Source organism: Mytilus galloprovincialis, chromosome 13 (genome assembly GCF_965363235.1).
Source record: "Mytilus galloprovincialis chromosome 13, xbMytGall1.hap1.1, whole genome shotgun sequence".
Classification (NCBI taxonomy): domain Eukaryota; kingdom Metazoa; phylum Mollusca; class Bivalvia; order Mytilida; family Mytilidae; genus Mytilus; species Mytilus galloprovincialis.
In genome coordinates, this window is record NC_134850.1 from 25734684 (window position 1) to 25744058 (window position 9375).

The following is a 9375-nucleotide window of genomic DNA, read 5'->3' on the forward strand; positions in this document are numbered from 1 at the left end:
ATAACTTGCTTAATCTATCCTGGATTTGTACCAAACTTAGACAGAAGCTTTATTATGATCATAAGATAGTATCCAGAAGTATTTTTTTTAAAAACAATCCTTTTTATTAGTATTTTACTATAAATGGACTTAGTTTTTATGCCAGTTAACATAACATTCACTCTGTGGTTAAAGTTTTAAAATTTTTAATAACTTTCTTAAACTATCCTTGATTTGTACCAAACTTGGACAGAAGCTTGTTCATAATCAAAAGCTTGTATCTAGAGGGAAATGTTGTATAGTTTATTTCTTGTTTTTCTGTATATTACTTATAAACAATGATAAATGGACTTTATAGTTTTTTCTTCAAGTTAACATTACAAACACTGTAACAGTCTGCACTGAAATTTTTTAAAACATTTATTACATTCATATACCATCCTGGATTTCTACCAAATTTGAACAGGAGCTTCTTACATTCAAGAACTGGTACCTCAAAGAACATTTTTAATAATTTCTCCTCTTTTTTCAGCCTGCGACGAACAGCAAAAGTAGGAGAGACACTGGGTTCCAAGGAACCCTTCAAAATTTTTGAAACTGTCATAAAATAAGCTATTAACCAATTTAGTGCTCTATTTATGAAACTGCCCATTTATTTTTAAAAACAAAACTGGGTCCATTACAGACTAACAGGGCATTAATACAGGACCATTATTAATAAATAGGGCTATAATGTATAAAAAGAGCCATTAAGAAAAACATTACAACAAAACAAGGTCATTATGAAAAATATGGATATTATGAAAAAAAAGGAAATTATAGCTACATGAGCTAATCAGGGCTATAAATGACTTTCAGTTGTTATCAATTCAAGGGTATTTAGGGGGAAAAGAAACATAAAGAAATTGAAAGGTATAAAAAATCATGACTTATTTGAATTGAACAAGTTGTCACATCAATAATTACATGATGCATTCCATGATGTGTATCAAAATATTTTGAGTTTTAAAATCCCGAGTGAAATCTTGTATTTTATATGCCATACATTACTTGAAATAGGACAGCAATAAAATTATATTTACATTTACATGTTATTCCATTGCATCACAATAAAAGTTACAAGATTACCTTCTCTAACTTTAGTTTGCCTCAACGAAATGTTATGATTCTTATACAAAATGTTCATTAATTACCACAAAAATCATATCAAGTACAAATTTGAGTAGAGTCACTTAATATACTATTCTTCACTTAAGTCCCTTTATAATTTTATACAAAATGCAAGCGGGGGCATCAATTATTTAATAGTACTGCATTTGTAATAATTATATAAATATATTTCTTCTCCACACACAAAATCTTATTTACACATTGATGGTTTGGTTTATAAAAGTGTAAAGAAATGGGTGTTTTCAAATTGACCCTCTTATTGGTCCTCAGTCAGTTATAATGGTCTTGAAGGCTGTAATATTCCTTATGGAAATATCCATCAGTTAACACTATTATAAATTATAATACATAATTTTTTTTTTTATTAAAAACAAATGTACATTTTAAATAACAAATATATAAATTTAAATTAGCCTTTCTGTAAAATTCATTGTTTGGAAAATGGGTAATTCTATGGATGAAATAATGGTTTTGATTATACCTCCTTTGTTCAAGTGTGTATTGATATGACTTTCAATTGGATATGAAACAATTATCTTTAAGTAGTAATGATGGACATTTGTTATATAGAAAGTATACCTAAACAATGTTAGAAGAACCTAGTAACTGCTTAATAAAAAAAAATAAAAAAAATGATAATTCTTCTGAAGTTATAACTTATAACTTCAGAAGAATTCTCATTTTTTTTATTTTTGTTTTTCGGAAACACAAGACAGTTGGATAACTTTAATGCATTAGACTCACATTGCAGTTGTAAAGATATTTTGTGCATCAGTCAGCAAGTATTTGGTTGAGCTTTTATAGTTTGACCTGTATTTAGAACTCTATATTGTTACAAAGTACAAATGTTTGTTAACATGTCTGTCATTTTGTATTGAAATGCATTTAGAAATAAATTTACAAATGTGACTTTAATGATATATTAATTAAGATTTTAAAAGATAAAGGAGTTGTCATTTTCATTTAAAAGGATTATCTGAACTGAAATTATTCATCTGATAATTTTTTCCGTTTTATAGACCAGGTGGCATGACAGGCATATCCAATTGGCAGTATAATAAAAAAAAAGACTTGCACCAATGAGTATTAAAAAAGTCTATTGACCAGCAGAGGAAAGAAGATACTTGTTTTTGTATTCATCTGCTTTCCCTTCCGGAGCACTTGATAATACCCCAAATTATAGATGGGGTTTGTGTTGCTTAGTCTGTAGTTTTCTAAGTTGTTTCTTGTGTACTATTATTTGTTTGTCTTTTTCTTTTTTAAACATTGCGTTGTCAGTTTATTTTCGATTTATGAGTTTGACTGTCCCTGTGATATCTTTCACCCCTCATGTACAGTTTTCAACCATAAGCCTTCAAACTTTTTAAAATGTTTGTAAAATATCTAAATAGGAATATGTACACCTCAACTTTGCTTCATAATTGGAGAGAATCTTGAAGGGTATCGAGATGGTAAAAAAACACTGTAAACATATATGTACATATATCTATTTGGAAAGAGATAAAAGGGACATTCACACTGGAACATCGAAAACAAACTGACTTAGGGCGACAGTTACGAAACATTACACAAAACACAACATAGAAATCTCCAAAATCTGAGCAACATGAATCGAAACAAAAACAGGGGTGATCGCAGGTGCTCATTTGGTAGGTCACATTAGGGGAAAGAAAACGAGAATAGGGTTACAACTTATTGATCTATGAAAGAGATATTCCTTAACAGTCGACCAACTCGCTGTAGCGTTTGTATCATTTCCGAATGAGGAAATCTAAATCACCACTTACAAAAGGAAATAAGGATAGAATATGCAAGCTCTGGAATATTGTATCAACTGCGAGATATATATTATATTTTCCGGTTCTGCTGGAAATAGACATGGTAATTTGCTCTCAAAGTCCAGACGTTAAAAATGGCTTCAGGTTATGATGTAGGAAGGTGTCCCAGACAAAAAACTAAAATAGCCTTGCCACACGTCATACTTATTTGGACTTTCATATCACATGACAAACTCTCAAATATGAGTATGACTCTCAGAACACATAGAGTCCTGGCTGAGGTATTTTTAGTGGTGGATCCAGGGGGAAGTTCCGGAGGTTGGAAACCCTATATTTGTGGAAGTTCAATGCATTTGAATAAAGATGTAAAGGTTGGAACACCCCCCCTTTTTTTCCTTTTGTCCTGGGTTTGGAACACACCCTTTGGAAAATGACTGGATCTGCCCCTGATTATCCAATCAAGAAATCAAAGTCAATTAGTTGCTTTAATTATTTAGAATACTCAGTGACATATTAATTGTTTATATTTACTATAAACTTTGATTCTTATATATAGTAGTAAATATCGTTTTGTCTGTTTAGAAATGTGGTTTCATTTTTAACTTACCAGTTTGAGTATTATAAGAGTAACATTTCTTATCATATCTTATTCATTGGATGACATGTTTACAAGTGACATGAATATTAGGTTGCATCTGTTCATCATGTGTTCATAAAACTTTCGTGAACATTTTCTAACATCTGATTTCCAGAAAATTATGGCAGAACTGAACGGTAAAAAAAGTACGCTGGTTTCCATTTTAATTTGAATATTGTTCAAAATTATATAATAGTTGGTTTATTGTACTATCTTAAATATTTGAAGAAAAATCAATAGCTATAGAAATATGATAATGCAATATTGAACCGTTTAATGATCATCATATCATTGTTTACTTTTGATGAGTACTATCAACGTGTGGTGTACTTCAGATTTAAGATGATAAATAAACAAGCCCATTGGAAACAGAAATGAAAGTAGAGTCACAAAGGTTGATATAAGATAAATAATACTGTGATAAACACTTAACTGTTAGATAACAATGATCTTCTCCAAAGTAGTCTATTCTCAACGACATTAAATAATTACAGATACTTACAGTGGTTGAGGTTGGTTCACAACTATAGTGCTTCTGCTGCTTTGTGCTAATTTTAGTAACTTTATGCAGGGACTTTCTATACTTCATGTGCTTTTAATGTGCCTTTTATGTGCAAACCATTTTATCGTGTTTTTATCTCATAATTTCATAAATCGGTATGTGTTTAACTTGTAAGATGTTTAAAGACCTTTTGTGCTGCATGTTAATATACTGATATGAATTCTTGCTTTATATATGTTCAATTTTGTGTGCATGACTTGATATGTATGTTTTGTTTTACTTGTCTGTTTTAAAAGCTCTTCAGAGCTCATGTTTATACCGACTCTAAATAAAGCTTTATGATTTATGACTTATGACACAAAAAGGGGGATGGGCTACACATATGTTTGTTTCTCCTATCTAGAACAGAAAATTGAAAACGTTAAAAAGCATGATATAAATCCTGTTCCTTTTGGAACAAATATCCTTTACTCTTAAAATTGGCTGAAATAAAGAACTAGAGGGGGCTCCCCCATTTTTGTGGGAAAAAATTGGTTGATATAGGAAATCACTGAAACAACCGTATAAGCGGGCCCCCTCTTAAAACAGTCAGTGCCCCCCTCCCCTATAAAAAGTTCTCGATCCTCCACTGTATGGAACTTAATTTATAAGTTAATCATCCACTGTCAGGCTTTATTCTGTAAGGAACTTAATTTATAAGTTAATCACCTATAAGAATAAATATAACATACTGTATGTCAGAATACTGGCCATGGGTTACAGGTAACAGAAGTCAAGTTGTAAAAGTGTTCATTGTGCGCTCATTTACTAGTTACGCTAGAATGAACCGCTTCTGCGCTTAATTCAAAATGTGCTTCGATCAGCAGTTTTACACCCGAATAAAATTACAAAAAGAAGCATGCAATTCTTAAATGAAATTATTTTTTATTGTAAGGACACTTTTTCACAGCATCGGACACATTTAAACATACTTTTTCTGTGAAAAAGTGTCCAGTAGGACACTATTTCAAAAGAGACATACTTTTATAGTGTTAATGGCTCACAATTTCGAACTCAGTTATATTTTTCGCAAACATAAATTAACCTTAATTTATGGTAATGGAAAAATGCTGAAAAAGCAAATTAAAGTATTAATGCCAAATTAAATTCAACATGTTCAAGTCAGTGACTTTCAGAAAGATTTTATGCATCATTTTTTTGAATTTATAGGTTACAAATACATTTAGATTTGTCTTAAATATTTAAGCAGACGACGGCATGACATGGAAGCTATGTTCAGATAAAAAATACAGTTTAAAAGCATGGATTGGAGAAATACAGAAGTAGAGGTTTATTCGCCAAATGGTGCATGTTATCTGGTGAGTCGTAGTATATCATTGGATCAAGGATCAACGACTCTCTTAAATATATTTATAGCAATGGTTGATGCAAACATTAGCGTACCCAGCATATACTCAGCTTCTAAGTACAATCAATAACACAGATTATTTCTATAATGCTGTTTGACGTTAATGCATTAAAAGAATTTATGAAGATAACTATATGTTGCATTCAACGGTTTTCATTGGATATGAGGATCAGTAATGTGTTTCAAAGTTTATTCTAGGTATCTGACGTCTTGTTTCTATTTATACGTATATATATTGAAGCTATGCTTCTATGTATACGTATATTGGTGGTCAATATGAAAATGTTACTAAATTTAGATTGATAACGTAACACATAACAACCACAAAGGAAGCGTGACATCAGAAAGGAAAATTTGCTAGTTCATCAGGAGATTTCAAGAATTTTATGTTAAATGCAGATGATAAGAATACAAGAATGCTTTTGCAACTAGCTATTGATTTAAAAATTTAAAAAAAGTATGATATTTTCAATAACATGTTAAAATTCTGGCGAAATACAATTAAAAAATACACAGAAAGAACATTGAACGTCATATTCCTAACGCGTTACATTAAATATGTAATATAGGAATTAAGGACTTTTACTTAGTCAATATGTTATATATGGACCTAACTGTCATATTACATGTATATTGACCCTCGTACTTCGTCTTCGGTCAATATAAAACTTATTGACCTCGTCAAAAGTCCATAATAGATATATATATATATATATATATATATTACTGGTTAAAGGAGTGAACTCCGTTGAGCCATGTCTCTTTCCCTTTGTAAGCTGGTAATCAATTTTGTCTTTGCTAAATGATCAAACAGTATATTAACTTTTGAAATGACTTTTTAATATTCTTCTTTACATGAATATGATATATCCCCCTGTGTATAACTTTCTTAAGTTTAAAAACCAGAAGAAGGAAGCAACAAATACTTCTTTACTACTGTTAAGCAACTTTTTTAGGTGTAAAATTCATTTTCAAAACTTTCTCTAGTAGAAAAATATTGTAACCTTACTGTATATACAAATCTTAATTGTAGCAAACATATAGAAAATGAATATTCACTTATCATGCTTTAATATTGTAATGTACATCAAGGAAATAGGAGCTAGAATCGCAAAAATTAATAGCTGCAAAGCTAGTCCACCGATAAAGAATAAACATAAAAATAGATTTAACGGTAGTGAGAAAATAAGTTGGTTAACAGTACTTCTATATCTTAAATCCTGCATATTAAAGGTAAGAAACTAAAAAAAAAGAATTGACAAATTATTGTGAAATGATTTTATCTATGAATTAAAGATATATTACAAAGACTCCAAAATAATGTGGTAAGCAAAGGGGGAAATGATTTAAACCTTGAATACAAGATTTACATCTTCAAATATATATAGGTAAACATGAATGATATAAGCATTGCCATTGAACAACATTTACATAATTATGCAATAAAGTATCACATCTATTGCAGGCGTCAATAAAAGAAATTACAGAATCTGGAATTCTTGCTGTTTTCAAAGATGAGTAAGTTAGTGACATGAATACATAAATCTGAAAGAGATTTTGAAATGAATGAAAACGGAAAGGAACAAAACTTTATATCTGGTTCATTGACCTGTAAAAAACAGTGGAAAAATATTAATTGATAGTGATTACCATGAATCACCAATAATCAAAGACAAGCAAGAGCGACAATCACCTTGTTTTCATTGATCATTCATTGATCATTCATTCTATTTTTTAGCTTGAAGCCAGAAACCAGAGTAACATTTGAAAAAGTAAAACTGCTTCTACATCAAGATAAAGAGAGTTTTGATTTCAAACAAGGGGACATAATCCAGGTTTGTGTAAATGGTGTTAAAAAAAAGACACAAAAGAGTAAAAAGTTATTCATGTTTTATAGGTACCAGTAAAGCTTCATACTTTCCGCTTATTCTTTGAAGCTATATTTTAGCTTTTTATATTAAAGTTTTAGGCCATGTGTCACAGACCGATTTTTTGATAAAAATATGTCAACACCTCTATTTTCCCTATCATTTCATTGAAAAATGGTCCCTTTTACATACCTGTTTAAGGTTCATCATAACAAACGGACAAATATGGCTGTATTTACAATGCCAAAAACTACTCTGAGTACAGACTTACCTGTGAAGTTGGAAAAGTTTTAATGCTTGGCATCCACTAGATAAATTAAAGTTAAATACATTTTGTGTTTCAGAAAGATAAAATCTCTTCGGACTTTGATGGACATTTTTTTCCCTTCATGCATAAGGTGTGAAAATTAACAAAGTTGTGGTACAACTTTGAGATGCTCCCTTAGGTAAAAAAACGGTTTGTATTGTTTTGATTGTCCTTAATTGACATGCACTAGAGGTATCTTCACAACTATAGGTGAGTTAAAGAGTTTATCTGAGTCAGTGCATGAGTGGACAGTATCAAAGTAATTCAGGTGTTTGTTTATTTTTACACCTTCTGCAGAAAGGAAAAAAAAATGCCCATCAAAAAGCAAGAAAGATTTGATCGTTCTTAAACACAAAATGGATTTAACTTTTATATATCTAGTGGATGCTTATCTAGTGGATGCTAGATCTTACAACTTTCCAAACAGCACAGGTAAGTCTGTACACAGAGTAGTTTTTGAGGTGAAAATACGGCCATATTTGTCCATTTGTTATGATTAACCTTAAAAGTTAAGTTTTGAGCTTAAATGGTCCGGGAACCCATGTGTTTTTCGACTAATTTGTTTCACTCTCTGTAAAGATTAAAATAACAAAACATATGGCACTTCTGATAGAAACTTCGAATAGGCCCGAGCCAACTTTATCATGTTAACAAACAATAACCACTGAAAAGTTCCTGATTTCAGACAGGCTTATATTTCTTTGTTTTACTAATTTGGTCTCTGGTGGGGAGTTGTCTCAATAGATAACATACCACATGCTTTTATTTTTATATCAACCTTTTGTTTAAAAATTTTAAAAGTTGCTTAAATATCTTGTTCATTGAAATACAGAAATTCTATGTTTATTCATCCAATTTAAATACACCAGAACATTACACACAACAATTAGACAGAAATGATTAAGATGATTTGTATATGAACAACTCTATGCAACACAGAACTTATTTTCACAGATAATGCAGGAGTTTTCTCACTACAAGTTTAAAATGAATAAATAGTATGCAATGTTTCATCTTTTAAAATTAATCTAGTAAATTTTTAAAGGCAGGTATCTGGTTTACCTCGTTTTAGATTTAGAGAGGTTTTCTGCTCTTTGGTAAAGTTGTTGTTTCTTTGACATATTTCCCATTTCCATTCTCAATTTTATGTATTGGATTTATCATAGGTTAATTCAAAGGCTGATGAAGATCAGATTGAGGGTTGGTGGAAAGCTAAGATTCAAGTTTTAAAGGGAGATAACTGTTATATAAAATACATAGACAGGGACGGCATGGATTTAGTTACGAAGGACAACATTCGACCAGTTAATCAGGGGTTTGTACTAGAACGCATCAATCATTTAAACAACTTTCAAAGAATTGGATTGAAAAATAATGAGGTTTCATAAAATGAGAATTTATGCCAGGAACAATATGCATACTTGAATCTACAGTATTTCTCATTTTATTCAAGTAGTTTAAGAAAACATAATACAGTGTCTAATACTTACAAACAGTTAAATCAAAACTACCCTAATTAAAAAGAATATTTAAATAGTAAAAAACAATTCCAGAATCTCTTTTACTTTCTGATTGAGGTCAAATATTGTATTTGTTTTGGCTCACTTGAGTAAGAACACAGAAAAATAAAATCATTCTGTGAATATCCTTGTATTTCCCAATAGCAACATGAATTTGAAATAGCACGGTTTTGCTACAATTATAGCATTGGATTAAGCACCATGGT